This window comes from Phocoena sinus, chromosome 16 (genome assembly GCF_008692025.1).
Source record: "Phocoena sinus isolate mPhoSin1 chromosome 16, mPhoSin1.pri, whole genome shotgun sequence".
In the NCBI taxonomy this organism is placed as follows: Eukaryota; Metazoa; Chordata; class Mammalia; order Artiodactyla; family Phocoenidae; genus Phocoena; species Phocoena sinus.
Window position 1 is genome coordinate 67102095 of NC_045778.1, and position 22523 is coordinate 67124617.

The following is a 22523-nucleotide window of genomic DNA, read 5'->3' on the forward strand; positions in this document are numbered from 1 at the left end:
CAGAAGAATTGAAAGACGATTCCTGAAAATGTGCATTTCTTGCTCTTTCCCTTATATAATACAAAAGGCTTCATGTGCTTCAGAAAGGGCCTTTGATGCATCATTAAATAAACACCTGGCTTTCTGAAGAGAGGCACCTTTTCTTAGCAGGGCAAAGACTATTTCCAAACATTTCCATTCTAAACCATCAGTGTGAACAAGCTCTACCTTCTCCTCAAAGAGTAACCACAGTCCGGAATGGCACTGGGATGAGAAACCTAGGAGAGGGAGTATTTTCAGAAGTCTGGGAGGCAGGGAGGCACCACAGAGATCAATCCTCTAAGTAGTCTTCTATCTAAATAATGTGTGTGTCTCCTATGTGTCCCCAAGTCCCTGTGAGGTGGGTAAAAGAGCCCCACTTCTGGATGAAGAGCTGAAAGTGACTAAAGGACTTTTTAGAAATAGGTTGCATAGTGACAAAGATTCACTTCCTGACCAAACTTCAGTTATGCTCCTTTGAGCCCTCTGCTGGACAAGGCCCCCAGATGGGCTCCTGTCTCCATCCTTGTAGAGTCCAGTTTTAGTAAGAATCCTATCAGGTGGGTTCGGCCAGAATTCCCCACCCTCGATGCCTGATCAAACTCCCCATCCTCCACCACCCCCTAGGTGATGTCTGATGCCCCTGGCCTTCCTTCAGCAGGAATCAGCTTAGGCCATTTTAGCCAGAATCCCCCCTTATCCCTGATGTTTCCTCTTAGTAATTTTCCATCCGCTGACCCCCACCTCTGCTCCTCGGCTACAAACCCACAGCTGCCCATGCTGTACCTGGAGCTGAGCCCAGCTCTATACTGAGGTCTCTTTTCCCCCATTGCAATAGCTCCTGAATAAAACCTGGTTTTATCACTTTAACAACTGTCCAGCTCTGGTTATTCTTTGGCAATAGCCACGGGCCGTGTCTTCTGATTAAAGTGTGGTAGAAGCCCTGGGAATTGGAAGGTGAGTGGTGAGGCCCTGGACCTGCCCTCCCACTAACTAGTTGCTTGATCTCAGACAAGCCACCTTCTCTAGGGCTAGGGTTGGGGTTGGGCTGGGAGCATGAAACATGACTCAAACCATCACTACTGGGCAAGCGTAAAGCAGGCCCATCTCTCCAGCCCACCTCTCTCCATCTGTCCCTGCTCTCAAGTCCATCTCTTCACTGGTACATTGGCTTCTGTATCCCCTTCCCACATTTGCTCTGCACAGCATTTATAGGAGGGGAGAAACAAAGTCATTGATCTAGAACATGTGAGCACACGTGGGCACATTCGGTCCTGGCTTGCCTCTGTAATCTACAAAAAACTTTATACTGTTGTAGGTGCAGGATGGTAGGAGCATTTTGCCTTTACTAAAGTAAACTTTTCATTTACTTGGCTTCATTCTTTGCACATAAACAAGATAACGATGCCTCTGCTGCTCCAAAAGGTTTCCCATCATTTAATACAGTCAACCCAGGTTCTTTTCCGTAACTATTTGTGAATGAAAAGGAACAGCCTTCATTAGCTCATTCAAGCTTCTTTTTAATTTAGAAAGATCAGAACAGCTTCCTCTTCCCCAGTCATTACAGATGAGAGCAGCTTTACCGGTAGACAATCCACAACCTGCTCCCCAGCCCCAAACCAGCAGAGATTGGTCTTCACTCCCTAATCCGCCCACAATGCTCTATTGCAAGCTAACCTGATGCTGAATGCTGTTTTTAAACCCTGCTTCCTCTGCTAGAGAAGGTCTCTGGATGTTCCCACTGACACAGTAAGAGAGGTTGTGTATCCCATAGCCCCTAAGTCCTGCATGGGCCAGTTTGGAATTCCCATAGCCCCTAAGTACTGCATGGGTCAGTTTACAATTCCCATAGCCCCTAAGTCCTGCATGGGCCAGTTTGGAATTCCCATAGCCCCTAAGTCCTGCATGGGCCAGTTTAGAATTCTTTGTCAGAAAGAGTTTCATTTCTATTTCCTGGCTATGTTTTCATTATGGCCCAGTTTAATCTCTCCCTATAAATGAACATGATTTCATCAGGTCTCCTTAGGACCTGCCCTTCTGCACAATGATGCACTCCAGTTAATTAACCAGAGCTGCTCTTAGATGAGAACTGTGAACCGCCCTTCTGCTCTGCATTGTCTACTCAGAAATGACAATGACAAACTATGGGGCAAGACCTAAGGGTGGATTATAACCTCTATTGTTTCCAATAGTCACACTGACCTTAAAACTCAGAAAAAAATAAATTTCAACCAAATGGTCCTTTAAAAGACAGAGTTAGGGTTTCCCTGGTGGTGCAGTGGATGAGAGTCCGCCTGCCGATGCAGGGGACATGGGTTCATGCCCCGGTCCGGGAAGATCCCACATGCCGCGGAGTGGCTAGGCCCGTGAGCCATGGCCGCTGAGCCTGCGCGTCCGGTGCCTGTGCTCCGCAACGGGAGAGGCCACGGCAGTGAGAGGCCCACGTACCGAAAAAAAAAAAAAAAAAAAAAAGACAGAGGTAGTATGAAAATCTTTGGGATGTCTTACTAGCCTTCCAAAGGGAAAGCACTTTTGTTGCATTATGGCAATGATTCCATTGTTCCTGGTAAGATAATAATTTATATACAATACTGCCAATCATGTACCATAGTGAGACAGGCAGGCCTTCAATCTCCTTCAGTGGGAGTATAGCCACAAATGTGTATGTGTGTCCAAAATCTGTCCACTGTCAATGTGACTCTGTCACTAAATGAGCGGTCTACCAGACTGACCTCAGCTTCGACACATTTACAATTTCCCATTGCGACAGCAGAAGCCATTGGAGCCTCATTCAGACGCTCTTTACAGACTGGTACACTCGCCCTTCTTCCAGACCACAAATGAGAGTGTTGGCTGCCAATGACAGCTGCACGCTTCCCTTAAGAAGGACCCTCATCATAAACAAGGTCTTACCGTATAGCACAGGGAACTATATTCAATATCCTGAGATAAGCCGCAATGGAAAAGAAAAAAGAATGTATATGTATATATATGTATAACTGAATCACTGTGCTGCACAGCGGAAATTAACACAACATGGTAAATCAACTATACTTCAATTTAAAAAAAAAAAGATAGCAACACATTTAAACAAAAAGGGAGAATGATCCTCGTCAACAGGAACCACTTTCCCTAGCAATGCCATGGAGGATACTCAAGGCACAGTCCCCCAGGGAAGAGACAGCAAAGCCTATATCCAATGACTGAATAATATGGGGTGTTAAATGCTGGCCCCCTTACCTCCCCCCGGGACAACTCTGGGGTGCTACTTATGCTCAGAGCCCCCTATACCATCATACTGAAGCTAGACACCCCCATCCCTGTCCAAGTTTTCTGCAGTCTTCTCCAGCTACATTTGCTCCTTTGAAGGCTGTACCTGAGAGCACCAGCTCAAGGAATCTGTTACACAGGAATCCATTCCTGGCTCTGCTTCTAGGAATCCCAGCCTAAAGCCCCAGTCAGGAGCAAAGCTAAGCACAGGAGATCACACCTGGATGTCAATGGTGGTGGTCCCTTATGAGGAGGAGGTGTTATGTCTCTTATTTTCATTCCATGGTGCTATTTCAGCATCAAAGAATAGGAGCATCCCTGGATTTCAAAGGCTCAGTGTGTCCAGATACACACATAGCCTGAATCCTACTCACATAACCATCAGGGATCAGGCTCTAAGGAACGGTTGCATGGAAAATATGCCTTAGGACTGTATGTATTTGCATAAGGTTTTGGGGAAACCACTAATGAGTTCTAATTAAGACCAACTTCAATAGTTTAATTGGGGATAGGATGGAGTTAAGATTAGGGCAGATATATTTTAACTGTTGGTGAAGTTGTATTTAAACTTGATCAAACATTTATTGAGGAGTCCCTGATACAAAGTTTTACACTAAGTGCCTTGCATTTGAACGCTCTGTGAAAGTAGATTCCCATGTCGGAATTCTACCCAGGAATATGGATGAAATACAAGTAGGTTAATTTTGTAATAAAATCTGTAAATAGTTTAAGTACTGCAACAGACTGTAAGCTCCTGGAAGGCTGAGGTGGTTTCCGATAAACGTGTCAATACTCTTGAATGGGCATGTACTACATTTTGCCTGTCTTGAATCTATTCTGCCTTTTAGTAGCAGCACTTGGATTGCCTTGTGAACTTCCTCCCTGGACTTGCAGCCCAGCTGTCTCTGGTGGAGTTAGCCCTGTCCTTCAGATCCAGTAGTGACTTACATATGCCCTGGTGGCAGTGATTGGTTCAGGGATGGGAGACTATGAACGAGACTATGAGAGACTATGGATTCAAGTCAGTCTGAGATTCTTGCTGCAACAAGTGGAAGAAATGTTTCTTCTCCCAAATTAGTGAAACTTATAGAAGGCAGGCCTGGAGCTGCTGGTGCTATCTTTTCATAACAAGGAGACATCCTGCAGAAAAATAAAGCCAACCCAGAGGCAAGCAGAGCTGAGACATGAAAAGCAAAAAATTATTTTTTCCAAAAATATTCTTGGTTTCTCTATTACAAAGAGCAATGAATTCAAAAACTATTTAGGTCATTTTGAGTTGGATTTCTGTCAGTTTCAGTCAAATGCCACAACTAAGCCCTAAACCCATGATAGGCATTCCATTCATATTTTAGGTATGAACGTGTTCATCAGAATATATTGGTACCTTTACTATACAAGCAGACCAATGCTTTTAACCTACAGCAATTACATCTAATTTTAAAAATATGTATTGATCACTTACACTGAGCCAGATATTGGGCTGGGATTTTTGAAAGATTCTTAGAGGATTAAGACATGATTCCCTTCCCTTAAAACATTTACAATACGTCTAGCATCTGAGAGAAACCCATTAGATTTCAACTCATCTCCAATGGAAATAACACATGGACATCCATCTGAAGAAGTTATACTGAGAAATGTTTTATTAAAAACCCAATGGAGAAATAGGTGAGTCAAGCTGTTTCCTGGATCTAAACCGTAAGTTGGGGTACCAAGCCATAGATGATGAGTCCACTGGGACACAGGAAAGAAAAGTATTTTTAAACTTTTGAGATTGGAGAGTAGCTTGAACAGCCAAAAGGAACAGCCTGTCCTGTTGAGTGACTCACTTGAGAAATTTCCATTTTTATGCCATTTCAAAGCAGAATTTTTGAGACAAAATTTGGATTGCCTTTTAAGTAGATATGCTATTTGGATAACTTTCTTAGGATGAAATATGTCATCACATCAGAGATATCATGGCTTCTGTTTTTAATCTACCTTTTTTTTTTTTTTTTTTTACTTTCTCTGGCTGCTCTTAAGATTTTCTACTGATCACTTGTTTTGGTGTGCCTAGATCACTTGATTATGATGTACCTTTATGTAGCTTTCTTCATGCTTCTTTTTTTGTTTTTTAATTTTTATTTATTTTTGGCTGTGTTGGGTCTTCGTTGCTGTGCGCAGGCTTTTTCTAGTTCCGGTCAGTGGGGGCTACTCTTTGTTGTGGTGCGCGGGCTTCTCATTGCAGTGGCTTCTCTTGTTGCAGAGCACGGGCTCTAAGCGCACGGGCTTCAGTAGTTACAGCACATGGGCTCAGTAGTTGCGGCATGCAGGCCCTAGAGCACACGGGCTTCAGAACTTGCAGCGCATGGGCCCTAGGGCGCGCAGGCTTTAGTAGTTGTGGCTCTCGCGCTCTAGAGCGCAGACTCAGTAGTTGTGGCACATGGCCTTAGCTGCTCCATGGCATGTGGGATCTTCCCGGACCAGGGATTGAACCCGTGTACCCTGCGTTGGCAGGCAGATTCTTAACCACTGCACCACCAGGGAGGTCCTAATCTACCTTTTTTGACAATCATTAAATTTAATAGCTTTTCCAAGACTTGGATAAACTAATGAGCAATGAACTACTAATAGCAATATCCTACTTCTACATAGTACTTCCTAGTTTATGAAAGCACTTTCCCATGCATTATCTCCTAGGAAGTTGGGAGAGTCAACAACTAAGTCTAAACAGTTGCTTATCTTTCTATAGGGTATTATTTAGTTTATTCATTTTTATTCCCTTTTCTCCATCTGTAGTACCCTTTTTCATCCTCACTTGGATTTTTGCAATAGCCTCATAACTAGTCTCTATTTCTTAGCTTTTTTCCTCAATATTCCTCCTGCATAGCTCTGACCATATCCCAACTCCTTAGTGCTCCATGCTTAGCAGAAAAAATCCAGACATCTCAGCTAGTCATCCAATGATCCATCTTACATTTCCAATACCAGATCCTACCCACCCATCACTGACAAGTTTCACAGAGAAGAGGAATTGGTGCTGTACTGAAGGATGGCAAGGGTCTGGATAGGAAGATAGTCATAGAAGCTGAGCCTTGAAGGAAAGAAGGAAGGACATTGGCAAAAACCACATGACTAGGAAGGTTCAAGGTGCAACCAGGAATGTTAAGGGCACCAGATTTGCCCGAAACAAGGTCCTAGGGACAAGTTGATACCCACAGAGCCTTGCCAGCTCTAAAATGCCTCAATTCTACTCAATAGCCCAGGGATATTGATTCTAAATACTGACTGCCTCTGACAGGAACGAAAAGTAAAAGGAACAGAAAGAAGAAAGAAATCTTTCTCTAAATACAGAACGTGCTTAGGGGCTTTAGCCCTCAAAGCCAGAAAAGGTAACTCAAAAAGGAGAGGACCTCCACAGGGCATACAGGTCCATGGGAGCTGAGGCTCAGGGTGGAGCCCAGAGCTCCATTCTGAGCACAGCTTTGTCTCCCAAGACTGCGGTGACCTCTTCTGGAAAGGGCTGAGGTCAGACCAAAGTGATACTGGGAGTGAACCAGGAGAAGCAATGGCTGGGTAGGTCCCAGAGTTCTGGAGTCATTTCAGTCTAATCCAGCCACTAAATAGCTGTCATAGGAGAGGAACAGCCGTACCGGGAATTTTTATAAGACAGATATACTTTGTAGCTTGGAATAAATGACCCCTGTGAGAGGCCCCTGAGAGATGACTGTTCAGCTCACGTGGGCCAACACCTGGGCTGGGTGGGCCATTCTCAAGTGCCTGAGGAGCTTATTAGAAATACACATTTCCAGGACCCCATTTCAGAGATTCAAATTCAGTAAATCTGGGATGACGCTCTGAATTTCAGTTTTGTAACAAGCTCCCAGGTGATTCGGATGGATGCCCAGCTAGCTTTGGAATCACAGGATGACCTTACTCTGCAAGTCACTCCCTCAGAAGATGCTACACTCTCCCTCCACCTGGCTCCCACGCTAGGTGGGCTGTTGATGAGTCTATTGGGTTATGCTATTTATCAGTTCCTCTAGAGCAGTGAGTTCCAACTTATGGGCACATTAGAATCATCTGGAGTCTTAAGTTTCAATGTCTAGGCCATGCCCCAGCCCAATTATCACAATCATGGGGGGTGGAACACCTGTCAATTGTTGGTTAAGCTCCCCAGGTGATTCCAATGTACACATGAGATTGGAAATCAACACTCTATAGTCTTGCTACTCAAATAGTGGTCCACAGACCAGCAGCAGCATCACCTGGGACCTTAGGAATTCAGAACTTGGGGAATCAGAATTCCCTTCCCAGAACTGCATGAAAATCTGCATCTTAAGAAATCTCCATATAAGGTACACGCACACTCCAATTTGAAAAGCCCAGTTCGACTGATTTCTAATCTCTTCATTTGTTTGTGGATATCGAGGTCAGTTCTGCAGAGCTGGATAGGAAGAAGAACCATAACTCTCCCCAGTAGATAATCAAGTTCACATGAGCCAACCATAAAGAAATCGTTTTTCAGTACCTAGCGACTGCAGGAAGGTCCAGCCTGTCACCCCGGTTCTTCAGCACTTACAGACACTGCATGCTCATTTCAACATTCCTATCTGGTAACTATCAATAAAGCTAAAGGAGCCCTGCATAAATTGACTAATTTGTAGGACGTGTGCTCAACCCAGGTCACTCAGTCTGAGCGGAACCGGGCTCACCCCAGATTCCGCTGCCACGGGTCGTGTGGAAGATATACCTGGGTGATGACAGCTCCCACTGCTGAGTTGGCTAAGGATGAGTGCAACACAGTTGGAAAACTGCCTGCTCTTTTCCTGAGAGAGAGGGGAGGAGAGGTTCAAGGAGATGTCATACATAACACCTGCCTCTGGGAAATCTCCAGCAAGCATGAGCTCAGGAACAAAAGTCTGGAGCAGAATTATTTCTGCTGTAATTGCCAATTTGTCCATATCAGCACGACAGCCGCATGTAATTTACTGTGTATAAGCAGCCGGGCCCGTAGCGGGAGGTGAAAACCCCGAGGATTGCACCAGCGAATGAGCAGGACCCTGGCAGGCGTCACCCAAGGGTCAGGCTCTCTGAAGGATGGATTTATCCTGCAGCAGAATTTTTCTCTCTCTGCCCACCCAGGCAAGCACGAGTGAGATCGTCTTTTCAAGGCACTTTAGACAGGACAATTTTATTATCGTGTTTATCAGGTCATGTTTTAAGGGGACAAGGAATGATCCCAACCTTCTTGTACCCTCTCTCTGCAACTTAAAGAGGAAATACGTTTAATAAACATGTGCTCCCTGTCTCTCCCCTCTCTGTTTAACCCACTCTAGCATCCTTTGTAGATTTTATCTGGATCTGCAGTAGCTGGAAACCTCTGAAGACTGGCCAAAGAAATCAAGAAGAACTGGGCCTAATGATTTATGTGCCAGTCATAGGTTGGGGAGCAGTGAGAGCCCAGATGGAGCACCCCTCTGTAGCTGTTCGTGTCAAGCTTCTAGAGGCTCTGCTGAGTTAGGATGGTGGTTCTCAGGCTTGAACAGGCAACAGGATCCCCTGGGGTTTGTGCTAAAAACCTGAAATTGCTGGGCTCCACCCCCCAGAGGTTCTGAATTAGCACAGGAATTTCCATTTCTATTGTCCCCAGGTAATGTTGTTGCCGCTGACTCAGAGGACCGGACTCCGAGAACCAGTGAGCTAGGGGAACCCTGAGAGCAGCTGTGGGATTCAGGATGTGGAGACAAGCATCGCTAGGTAAGTCACCCCATCTTCACTTTGTGAACGGAGCATCTTTGTTCCATACTTCGAATAGTTTCTTAAAGACGGACTCCCAGAAGTGGGATTTATAGACCCAAAGCATATAATCATCTTTATGGCTCTTGATATTTATTTCTAAATTGCTTTCCAAAAGGTTTGGGCCAATTTATGATCATGTATGAATACTGAATATCAGTACTTTCATTACCAGAACTGAATATAATTCTTTTGACTTATTTCATATGCAAAATAATAGATAGGGTACTGATGACTACATTTAAAAACATATCCACTTCTTTGATTACTCTGTACCGTGAAATATTGTTCCAAATTTTTATCACCATCATAATTTGAGCATAAAAATTAGTACCACTTCCCACCTCTGTCAAAGCTCCATGACACCAGATTCTGTCTTGTTCTGCACTGCATCCTAAGTACCTAGTTCAATGCCTGCCACGTAGCAGGTGCTCTACAAAGGAACAAATTATAACTTCCCTTGCTTTTCTAGAGAAAAGTTATATACAGTTGCTGCTTAAAAATAACATCCTTTTCACTTCCCATCGCTTCTGTGCCATTTGTTCAAAGGAATAGAAGTTTGATAGGGTTTTTGAATTTCCAATGCTACGTATGCATGAATATGTCCCTGCGCTTTTCCAATCAGCTAACAAGCATCCCTGAACATCCACAGTAAGCAGGGAGACGGGAGAGAGGCAAGCACCACGTCAGCTGAGGTCACCCCACGCGGGCTCCCTCTCCCAGCCCGATTCTCTGACGTTTGTTTCCAACTGTCGTGCTTTTCCCAACCCAATTCCACTACATTAAAAGAGGATCAGAGCCTCCTCTGTGCACGTCCCTGGCCAACTTGCAGCCAAGCAGCAGTGAGTGGAGGAGGAGACCGACTTTGTCCCCTTCCCTCGTGGGCTACAAGGAGCACAAGACTTGCCGGGGCACTGGACCCCTGGAACACAGCAGCTCCCCAAGCAGCCCGGCTCATTACGGAAGCTTCAGTGACTCTGATTCACACAGAGAGAGGCAGGCCCAGTCTCTGCCGCTGGGCTTATCCTGGAGACTGATGACTTTAATTTGATCTGAGTCCTTCATACGGTGGCCCAAGTGTCCTCACCGGCACTGTCACTTGGTAATGAATCACGAGATCAAAGGCAGGCCTCCGTGATTCCCGTGTGGGGCTGTTCTCAGCTCCGGCTGCCAATTCGTTGTGGAGGCTCTGAACTGTCTTCCCGATCTTACTTGCAAACAAAGATGTGCTGTGATTCCCTCTGCCTCCAGCTAAGATGCCAGCTGCCCTCTAGAACATGACCCCGATATACTTTTCAAGTTCAGTTGTTATTCCTCCCTGGGGTTGCAGAGGAGACCACACACACCATTCCTGTCTCCACACCTTGGACCACACCCTATTCTCCAGTCCTCAGACAGAAGAACACCCCCCAGCCTCTCATCTTCTGAATCCTAGTCACCCACCAAGTTCATTTCGGGTCCTATTTCCTCGAGAAAAACGTACCTGACAGCCTCATCCCAAGGAGAACACGCTCCTCTCAATGAAAGCAAACTGTGTCTGCAACACCCAGCCTCTTACACACAAATCCAGTTAACAACACAAAACGGTACATTTCACATCTTGTCTCCCCAACTAGCATGCAGGATTCAAGCCTCAAATGTCTTTGTCCCTCCCAGAGACTTGAATGCACTAGGGATTCAACAGCTGTGGAGAACATTTCTTTAATGAGAAGGAATCTCGCAGGTGTCCTGTTCTAATATAACCTTTATGTCCTTAACAACTCTGCAAACCAAACCATAATTAGGTACAAACCTAATCTGACCCCAGGGTCCCCAGCATGACATGTGTGTGCACTCGTGTGTGGACACAGTAATCTGAACAGCAGTGGCGTCTTCAAAATCTGAACACAAAGGCTCGGGCCTCTCTGGCAAAGCCATCTTAGCATTTCCCTCGAAACAACTGTACCGGACTTTGTAAAATCACCTCATGTTACTTTGATTCTTCCCATATAAAACCCCTTCCCAAAGATTCCTGGAAAATCCATTTCTCGTCTGGCTCCTGTTCACGCATCCATGTCAGTAACAAAGCTTTGACAAGGGCTTGATCCAGGTGCTGCTTTTATCTGTAACACCACACGCTGACTGCTTTCATCCTGTCACTCTGAAACACCCACTGCCCAGCAAGTCTCTCTCACCCTACAATACCGTGTACTGCTACTGCACTAGCAGTTTTCAACCAAGCTGTTTTACACGTTATCGACTTTTATTATTAACTCGAGGAGAGGGGTTGATAGATGTATTTAACACGTATGCAGGTGAAATGTATCTGCATCACAGCTGCAGACTACAAACCATTTAAGGCTATCAAGAATTACCTCATTAATAAATGCTACCAGTAATAGGTGGAATACCCGATTTATTTACCCAATGGCTAGTTTCATCTTCATAGTTTCCTAGAAAAAACCATATATGTGGAGTCAGACAAAATGTAAACTATGCTTCTGTTTTCTCTCTTGTTCACAGGCTAATATTTATCTTTTGTACCTCTACATTTTTTTTTCAAACATGGAAGCATTCTACATAAATACACATGAATCTAGGACTTTAAGAAATTAAGAAAGGGCAAAAAATAAGATAGTGAAATGGAACCAGGTGCGGCAAATTGCATTTTACGAAAATGGATGCAACAGTATCTCCCATTCCACAAGCTCCTCTACAATGTGACCTTGACATTCCACCCATCAAGAGGTAGCGTATGTGCCCCCTTTTCCTTGTTGGGTGGGGGTGTGGGGGAGGTGGGACAAGGAAAGGCAATTCAGCTTCTTCCTTGAAATACTTGCACTTGGAGTCCTGAGCTGCTGTTTAAGAAAATTATCCTGAGGCAGCCATGTTGTGTGAAAGCCCAAGCCATATATAAGACCAGCAGCCCTGGTCTTCTTCCCAGGCCAAGCACCAGACATGTGAGTGAAAGAGCCCTCAGGTCATCCCAGGCCCCAGCAGTAGAGTCCTCTCCAGCCTTTAGGTCTCCCCAGTTAAGGCCCCAGACATCATGGAGCAGATTCACATTGTCTCCACTGGGTGCCCTTTGGGGATTTCTAACCCATGGAATCCATAACCTTCATAAAACGTTTTATTCCACTAAATTTGGAGTCGTCTGCTCTGCAGCAGTAGTGACCAAAACATCTAGTAATGGTAATTCACAGACTTAACAGTCACCTGATTCCTTTGCTATTCTAAGAGGCCTCAATAAAACAACTGTCCTACAGAATCAGAATCACTGTGCTACTCCAGGAGTCCAAAAGCATGCCTTTAGGGCTTCCCCGGTGGTGCAGTGGTTGGGAGTCCGCCTGCCGACGCAGGGGACGCGGGCTCGTGCCCCGGTCCGGGAAGATCCCACATGCCGCGGAGCGGCTGGGCCCGTGAGCCATGGCCGCTGAGCCTGCGCGTCCGGAGCCTGTGCTCCGCAACGGGAGAGGCCACGGCAGTGAGAGGCCCGCGTACCGCAAAAAAAAAAAAAAAACAAAAAACCATGCCTTTGGATGCCAGCTCTGCCACTAAGGAATGTGTGACTTTGGGAACAATAATATCTGCATAACGCTTTACCTTCTACAAATATCTTCTCACGTTCATAATTTCATTTATTCTTCCCAAAAACCCTGTGAAGTACAACAAGCATTCAACTCTCTGAACCTCAGCTTCCACACTGTAAAATGAGGACAAGCTCTGTTCTAGCGACCTCAAAAAGGCTTTTGTAAGATTCAAATGAGGTATTATAAGCGAACGCACATTTGAAGGGCAAAAAAATAAGTATTTGTCAGCTCAGGAGACAGAAATGTCAACAGAGGCACAACATATCAATCTTCGTCAGAACTACAGACTCAACAACTACACAAACACATGCTCTAACGTAGACTTCAAATTCTTGCCACCCCAGAATAAATAAATTTGATTAAAAGAAATTCTAACCTGGGAGGAGAGGCTTCCTTTTCCTGCCGAGGAACTCACAGAGACTGCTGGACTCGACCATCCCTCCTACTGGAGGGCCACGGGAGCTTTGCAAACTGGTCGCAGGTGGAGCCCCACGTCTTATAATACATCGCAGGCATCTTGACCATGTTCACCTGGGCCAGGTCACGGAACACGGAGCGCAGAAACCACTGCACCTGGCAACGGCCTCGCGCACAGGGAGTATTGTGAGGGGGCGGCAGCAAAAGGGAACGATTAGGAGAAAACAAATCCCAGTGATAAACCCCATGTGCACCGTTTGCTTCCTCTTCCAGAGAGCCTCTTTTCGGAACAAAGCTAAAGAACGAGACGTTTCATGCCAACAACAGGACTGATCTCTGAAACTGAGAAGGGAGTGTCAAAAAGAGGAATGTAAATTGCCGGAGAGTGTTTAACGCTCGCCTGTGGGTCCATAACTCGGCTCGGAGAGAGCAAAGAACACTGTACCAAGAGTCTGAAGACCTGGGTTATCAGTCCAGTTCTGCCACCGACTAATTGTGAATATGTCACTATTGGACCACGAGCTCCTTGAGAGTAGATCTGCATCTTGACCACCACTATACCCCTCGCACTAGCATGGCTAGCCTAAAGATGTCCAAGAAATGTTCATTCAATGAATGAATGAAATTCATTAATGTAACAAATGTACGGCATTGGGAATATAGTCAATAATATTGTAAGAACTTTGTATGGTTAACAGATGGTAACTAGACTTATCCTGGTGATCATCTCATAATGTATGAAAATATCAAATCACTAGGTGGTACACCTGAAACTAATAAATATTGTAAATCAATTACACGTCAATTTTAAAAATTCAGCGGCTGAGAGTGTGGGTTCTGCAATCGAATAGACTAAATTCAAATTCAAACTCCATCGTTTGTTATCGGTTAGTCGACTTCTGTCTCAGTTTCGTCATCTGGAAAATAGGGATAATAACACCACCTTCCTGTAGCAGGTGCTGCCGATGTTCTGCCTATGCCCAGCCCACCACATCCCCTGGCACAGCTGAGTTTCTAGCTAAAACTGACAGCCTCCCACCTTAAACACCTCTTTCATCTCTGCTGGAAGGCTTTCTCTTGCACCAAAAAAGCCTGCTCAGCAGAGGCAGAGGCAATCCCAAAGTGCTAGAGAGTGATGTCCAATGCGGAGGCTCGGGGTAAATGCTCCAGCCTCCCGGGGCTCTGCTCGGGCAACTCTGACCTATGTTCCCCGGCAGGACTGAGACCCGGTAATCTACTCATTAATATACACTTTACTGGCTTTTCTACCTCTCACTTCCCCCCTCCCCCTGCAAAAAAACTCAATTGTGCTTCTTAAGTAAATTATCTGCACTCAAGGCCTTGTCTCAGAGTTTTCATTGGGGGTGTTACGGATGGAACTGTGTCCTCCCCAGATTCATGTGTTGAAGCCCTGACCCCTAGTATCTCAGAACATGGCTGTGTTTGGAGGTAGGGGCTACTAAAGAGGTGATTGAGTTAAACTGAGGCTGTTAGGGTGGACCCTACTCCAATCTGACCGCTGTCAGAAGAGGTCAAATTGGAGTAGACAAGGAAATTTTTTGTTTGTTTGTTTGGTTTGGTTTGGTTTGGTACGCGGGCCTCTCACTGTTGTGGCCTCTCCCGTTGTGGAGCACAGGCTCCGGACGCGCAGGCTCAGCGGCCATGGCTCGTGGGCCCAGCTGCTCTACGGCATGTGGGATCTTCCCAGACCAGGGCACGAACCCGTGTCCCCTGCATCAGCAGGCGGACTCTCAACCACTGCGTCACCAGGGAAGCCCTAGATGAGGAAATTTAAACAAAGAGGCACCAGGGATGCACACACAGAGAGAAAGGATATGTAAGAACACAGCAAGAAAGCAGTCATGTGCAAGCCAAGGAGAGCGGCTTCAGGAGAAACCAAACCTGCTCACACCCTGACCTTGGACTTCCAGCCTCCAAAACTGTGAGAAATACATTTCTGTTGTTTAAGCCACCCAGTCTGTGGTATTTTGTTATGGTGGCCCAAGCAAATGAATATGGGAGAAACCCCAAATAAGATACCATCTCATGAAGTTATCATGAAGAACAAATAAGACAATATGTCTCCGGTACCCGGCTCACGCCTGGAGTAACTCAATACCTGGCCGTTGTCACGACTGTTAGTATCATTAGTCAGTAGTGATGGGAGGGGTAGGAATGGCCGTATCGTCATCATCACCATCTATAAAATAATCATTGCTCTGCTACGATATCTCAAAGGGTAGTTGTGAAGCACAAAGAAGAGAGCAGATGTGGAAAGATGTTACGTGTTTAACATTTACTTACCCTGGACTTCCCTGGCGGTCCAGTGGTTAAGACTCTGTGCTTCCACTACAGGGGGCAGAGGTTCAATCCGTGACCAGGGAAGTAAGATCCTGCATGCCATGGCACAGCCAAAAAAAAAACAACAACATTCACTCACTCTTTCATTCAACAAACTTCTATTAGGAGCAACCCCAGGCACTGGGCTAGGTGCCGGAACTACAGAGCACCGTGCTGTCCAGTACTACGGACATTAGTCACACACAGCTCTTTTTAAATTTAAATTATTTAAAATAAAATCCAATTTAAAATTCAGTTTCCCAGTCATGTGTCGCATTTCAAGTACTCGAGAGCACCTACTGGCGACTGTATTGAACAGTAGAGAAAATATTTCCAACATTGAAGAAAGTTCTATTGGACAGAACTGGTAGAGGCAAAAAAATCAATTTCTACTCTCGATGATTCTTAATCAACCACAAATTCAATCTGATAACGATATTTCTGGAAATGGACTCCAATGTCCACTCCGTGGGAGGCCAGTCTTTGCTTCTGAAGGACACTACAGTGATTCTAGACATTCAAGTTCTGAGAATAGGCGGTGGCTATTCAGATCACTGCCAATAAGAGCAAGGACATTCTTTCAGTCATAGAATGCGACTGAATGCCTACTCTGTGAGAGTGACGATGCTGGGAGCAGCAGGGCACACAAAGATATAAAAGCCACAGATTCCAGTCTTAAGAAGCTTATAGTTTCATATTAGGAATAATAGATATACACAGATAGCTGCAGCGTATAGAAGATGGAAAATAGCCTCATGTGAAAAGTGACTCTCCTAACAGCAGCTAGTATGGGTGAGCACATAGCATGTGCCAGCCTGGAGCCAAGAGCTTTATAGACATGTTCTCGTTGAATTGTAATCATCACCCCAGTAGGTACGCTGTTATCATCTTCATTTTACAGAAAAGGAAATGAAGCGCAAAAAGATTAAGGACCTGGGCTTCCCTGGAGGTGCAGTGGTTGAGGGTCCGCCTGCCAATGCAGGGGACACGGGTTCGTGCCCCGGTCCGGAAAGACCCCACATGCTGCGGAGCGGCTGGGCCCGTGAGCCATGGCTGCTGGGCCTGCACGTCCGGAGCCTGTGCTCCACAGCGGGAGAGGCCACAACAGTGAGAGGCCCGCGTACCGCAAAAAAATATATATATATTAAGGACCACGCCCAGAGCCACGCAGTTTATAAGTGGTGAACCCAGGCGGCCAGATCCAGGCTCAGTGCTCTACATTGCTACTAGTTAGGACGGCAACAGCATGGCTCATGGTGGAACGTCAACAAACCTGAAATCATGGGAGGACCCATTTGGGAAAACAAATCTTATGCCCCCACTGCTACACACCTGTCTTAGCTTGGCTTCCCTCCAAAGCAGAGTGAGTGCCAAGGACTCGGGCGCAAGAGTTTTATTTGGCAGATGATCTGAGGACGCAGGCATGAGAGAGGAGGGAGAATGGGATACGGGAGGAAGAGAAACCAATGTCAGGGTCCATTACCGAGATCGCTGCCGTGAGCAACAGGGAATCACTGCCACACATACAGCACGCCTCCCATGGCTGTCCACCTAAAAGACAGAAAACTTTAGCCAGCAACATTTAGCCAACAGCTCCCATCCCTCACTGGCTGAGAATTCCCCCCGAGTGTCAACATCACCCTGCTTCTAGTCTGCCCTGCACAGCCATGCAACTCCTATGACCTCAAAGAGAACCTGAGGCAGAATGCAGGAAGATTCATATCACAGCCTTGCGTACCATGCAGCACAAGGTGAATCTAGAACTGCCCATGCAGCCGCAGCTGATTCAGAGGGAGATGACAGGATATAACATGGGCATCAGGGCATCTACTGTACCACTCAGATTTCTCCTCTTTGGTTTCATTCAACTGATTTTTCCAAGCACAGATTTGTAGCCTAGGAATTAGGGATGCCTTGGCTAAAAGAGGACACCAGCCGTACCCTCATGGAGCTTACAGCCCAATGGGAATTCGTTTCTGACCAGTTTTCAAGCAGGAATCTTCCCATTGTCCGTCCGCCAAAGTGCTGGGACCTATACTTAAGGACCACCCACTGCTGTACAAGCCAGAGTTCCTTTTCTGGTTACACAACTGCTTTCATAAAAACTGGCTGTGTCCCAGCAGCTACTGAGCATTTTCCTCCTGAACTTTAGTTGACAGAATTTCATTACTTTAAACTCATTTCAACTACCAGAAAACATCGTGCACTTTTCCACTGGGTCCAAAACATTACTCAGAAAGAAATGAATAGGAGGGAGAGACGGGAGAACCCACAGACGAAATATCATTAGGATTGTCGGTTCCAGAGCCAGGCTGCCTATGTTGTCATTTCATCTTTGTGCGTATTTACCCAAGGCCCTTCAGTTCCACTCTGAGTTTCAAAGTTTGAAGTTTTCTTGAGGAAAGAAGGAAGATGAGAAAATCCACTTCATTAAAGTCTAAGATTTTCACTCAAAGTTTGGTAACTTCTTCATGTCAATGAACTCCAGGGGTGAAACTTCTCATGGGAAATAATAAATGTTTTTAAACAGGAGATGGGGAGAGTCTAAACAAGACATAAAAATTAAAGCATTAAATTAGAATCAACTTCGGTTGAGACAGTAACTTTAAAATCTCTTTCCAAAGGGAGCTGTGATTTGAAGCATTTTGAAGAAGGTAATCAGTGACCACTGAAATACAAGGAGGTACGATGTGCAGTGTCCCTCAAAGGTCTTAGGCAAAAAGACATTCAATGCGGTCATGTCCACACTCAAGAATTTCCAACCCTCGTTATAGTGATTCCTTTAGTACATTTCTGACAATACCCCATTGGTCAGCTTCCACTCCTAGCACCACACCATTAGCCTAGTTAAATCCATCATTCAGAGATTTGTGCTAAAGAGACCAAAGTTTATAAATTAGTTCTATATTCAACCAGTTTATTTTGTCCCATTGTTCAGACTGTTAACCTACAACATCCGCTTACAATATAGGCAACTGATTGCAATGAAGGTGAAGAGGAAGAGGGATCAGTGGAATCAGTTCTCAGCACTGCAAAGACGTATGTCTTACCATGTCAGGGCAGGACATGACAGCTCTGTCACCTTCTTTTCAATCCTTGATCTTCTCCTTCCTTTTGTCTTATTATTTTAGTTAAGTCCTACAAAACAGTGTGAAATAGAGACCATAAAAATGGATATCCTTTTATATTTCCTAACAAATGTTTTTAAAATTCCATCATGAAGTGCTTCCCTGGTGGCGCAGTGGTTGAGAGTCCGCCTGCCGATTCAGGGGACACGGGTTCGTGCCCCGGTCCGGGAAGATCCCGCATGCCGCGGAGCGGCTGGGCCTGTGAGCCACGGCCGCTGAGCCTGCGCGTCCGGAGCCTGTGCTCCGCAACGGGAGAGGCCACGGTGGTGAGAGGCCCGCGTACCGCAAAAAAAAAAAAAAAAAAAAAAAAAATTCCATCATTAACTATGATATTTGATATAAGACTTTGGGGGATTAGATCTGTCACATCTAAGAAAATTCCTATTCCAATTTTGCTGGGGTTCTTCTCTAAATATATGTTGAATTTTGTGTTGAATTTTGTGAAAGTTTCATATGATTTTTCCCATGTATTCATTTATAATTCTGCATAGGTTATAGAACTACAGCATCAAATCCAGAAAACTCTGATAATTGGTCCTCAAGGCCTTTTACGTTTCTAATCAGAGATTGGCAATTGGGGTTTGGGGCTTATTAAGAAGTAAAATATTTATTCAATTCAAATACACACTTCCCGTTACCATATTAGGATTCTGTAAAGGAGAAAAAGACTAAAGACTTTGGTGGAATTTCATCCTGTACTCCATACGATTTTAAGTAACATTTCACCTTAGCAAGATCTTGTTTATTTTTACATGTCCAGTTGGTATAAACAAAAGCAGAAAAATAAACCTTCCCGCCCCCCCCTTAATTGGGCAGGGTCAGTGTTATAGCCATCAAGATAAAGTTAGACTATGCTCGGTTTCATCTCCTGATACACTGCTAGCCTCTTGAAAACCCCCTTCAGACTGGAAGCCATCAGCCTCAGAAACCAATAGCAGATTAGATATACTGGAGTCCACCTCTCTTCCCCTGGTGCCTCCAATTCAGGAAATATGGGGTCAACACATCTCTGAAAAAATTGGGCTTTTTAGAAATGTTAAGGACACAGGCTTAACTCTCCTGGTGGCTCCAAACCACAGATACTTTCCTATATGAGTTGCTCATGTCTGACACTTGGGCTCATAGGAAAATAATTTCCACTCCATGTGGCTCTGGGTGGCAGCTGCCCCAGTCCTAGCTCTGGCTTTTCATTTCTCTTGACATTACCCTCCTCTTCTGTAATAGAAAACTGTGGAACCCTACAATGCACTGATATCCAGGCGATGTTTCTAGGAATCATGGCCTACTGACAGCTTTCACCTCTCTTCTAGTCTCTCCCGTTGGCCCACCCCTCCTAGGACGATGTGTCCCTCTATCCAGGCTGAACCATACGAAGAACACAAGGAAAGTGGAGAAGTTATGACTATTTCATTTGCAGGTGAAGGAATGCACACGAAGTGGCTTATGCAGAAACAGGCTGGTGTCACTGAAAGTCCAAGGAGCAGACAATCTTCATGCACAACTGCATCCAAGTGCTCCAAGAATGGTGTCAGGAACGGGCCCCTCTCCTCTTCTCCCCGCCTCTTGGCTCAGCTGTCTTCCAGGCTGGCTGCATTCTCCGGCAGCTTTCCCCATGCCGTCTTCAGCTTGCATTAGACTCTCAGTAGAAAGAGATCGTCTCTTTCCCAAGAGCTCCACCCAGAGTCCTGGGGAGGCTCTCATTTCTGCTTGTGTCACGTATTCTGTATCAGTCAGGGTCTTAACAGGAAATAGTTCACTTACACTGCATGAATTGAAGAGAGTTTAATTAAGGGGCTATTCTCAAATATGGAGGCAGTGTGTAGGGAAACCACAGGGGAAGGAGGCGCTCTCGTGCCATACACTGGGGATTTATTATCTGTGCGTCTGGAAACAGAAGGACCTGTCTGCCAGGAGCTGCAGCCTTTGGTGGAGGTCTACAGCGAGCCCAGGATGAATGTGTAGCAGGAGCCAGACGATAACGGAGCTCGCCAATGAGGTCTCTACCGGCCAACGTCTTAGGGCATAGCAGGGGAGAGAAGGGTGGAGAATGGATTCAGAGATCAAATGGAAGATATCCATATCCGTCTCACCATGCTCATTCCTGAACCAGTCCCGATGGCCAGGGGAAAGTCCTTAGACCTGAGTCTATGCCCGTCTCTGGAGCTGAGGGTGAGGTCAGGCTTACCTCAAAGAAATGAACTGGGAGCACTTGCCTGCATGTGTGTGTGTGCATGCATACCTGTGTTCATATGCTTCCTCAGCAGATATCAAAGTGCATTACCAGAAAAAGGAAAGGATTCTGGAATGGCAAAAATAGCTGGAGACCACCACAGGGCAAATGCATTTCTCTTGGACTTGTTCCAACTGATCTTAGCGATCTACCAATATTTTTCTTTGGCCTTTTCCTTGCAGGCCTAGAGGGAGGCTTGATTAGCAGAGGTAGCGCTGGCAGCTGAGGGTCAGCCTCCTCACCTTACATGAATTTGGTCATGATCTCCAGACAAAGGTCCATCCCCCACGCAAAGTTCCCTGGAAAACATACCGCACACACTGACTGACAGCCTGGCCAAAGCGATGCCTTCAATTTGAGTTGACCTTCGGTTCTCCGTTGCTGCCTTCAAGGCTTGTTCATCCCAGGCCTGTTTGTGCTGGCCTTCTCCCCATCACTTGATACCCAATGCCATTTCTTTCTCTCCATCCCCAATCCTAGACCCAGATAACAATTTTCAACTCTGTTTTCCATTCCGTGTACTACTTTCCATTTCAGGTGCTCAGATCCAGAATCCCAGTGGGATTAATAAAGCCAAATAAAGCCAATTTTTTTAGCCAATTGCCCTAGGATACTATGCTGCCGGTGCTGAAAGATGGAATTCTAGGGACGCCAGCGCTAAACAGCTTCCCCATCCTGACACACGCATACAACAAGGATTATGCCCTTTTCCAGGGTTCAGTAGACAACATCATCATGGCCTACACAGCAGTCACTTGGCAAGGAAACATGCTTAATATGGTGGTCACAGAGGAGGGACAGGAGAGGAAGAACAAAGAGGGAGGGAGAGAAGACCCTGGGGAGAAACTACTCAGTGTAATTCTGAGCTCTGCTGAAGTAGGACCTTCAAACGCTAGACCAAAAATGTCCCCTGAATCTTACGAACTTCAACCCCATCATCCTGCCCATCCCTTCTCATCTGTTCCCCAAGAGAGAGGAATAAGTGGGACCTATGCTCTTAAAGTGACAAGCAAAATGGAGATACCCTTTCTCAGGAAGACAGCAAGACACCTGTCATTGTTTACATGACACACTGAGGGTATATCTTTAATAGAGTCATAAATATTCTGCTGTCTCGGGAGGGGGATTCAGCACTCACCGCTCTTGTTGTTATGGCAGATGAGTGGTTTTCATAACTGGAAATAGCAAGTCATTGGCTTGTTGGGTCTTCTTTTTTCAGGGCCAGAAGCAATATATATTGTTTCCCAAGGATTTTTTTCTTGGCCATTGTAGGCCTCCCTCAGGCTGCTCCTTTCTTGGTTTCCCTGAGACTACAATAGTCTCTCTTCACTCTCAGTTGTATAAGGAGCAGTGGATCCTTACTAAGCTCATAGGGCTGCATGACCTTGGGCAGGTAACCTAACCATGTTTGCCTCAGCTGCCTTATTTATGACATAGGGAAAATAATCAGGCCCACGTCACAGGGCAATTGTGAAGATTAAGTGAGATAGTGCAAGTAAGTTCAGAACACTGTGCTTGGCATTAGAAAATGTTGGTTCTTACTATTGAAAAGGAAAATAAGAGTCAAGCGTATTTCATAATGGGCATCAGGAGTTCAGATGGGGTAAGCTGAGAAGGCTCTGTGAGCTAGACCGGAGAACTCAGGTGAGAGTAATTCCTCTGCCCCACCATTTCTGTTTCCTGATCTTGTGTCTCGGTTAATACTTGCTTTGTTGCACTTTCCCTCCATCTGCTCTCTCCAAGAGGACTGCAATGATAGTAGCGGATGCCATG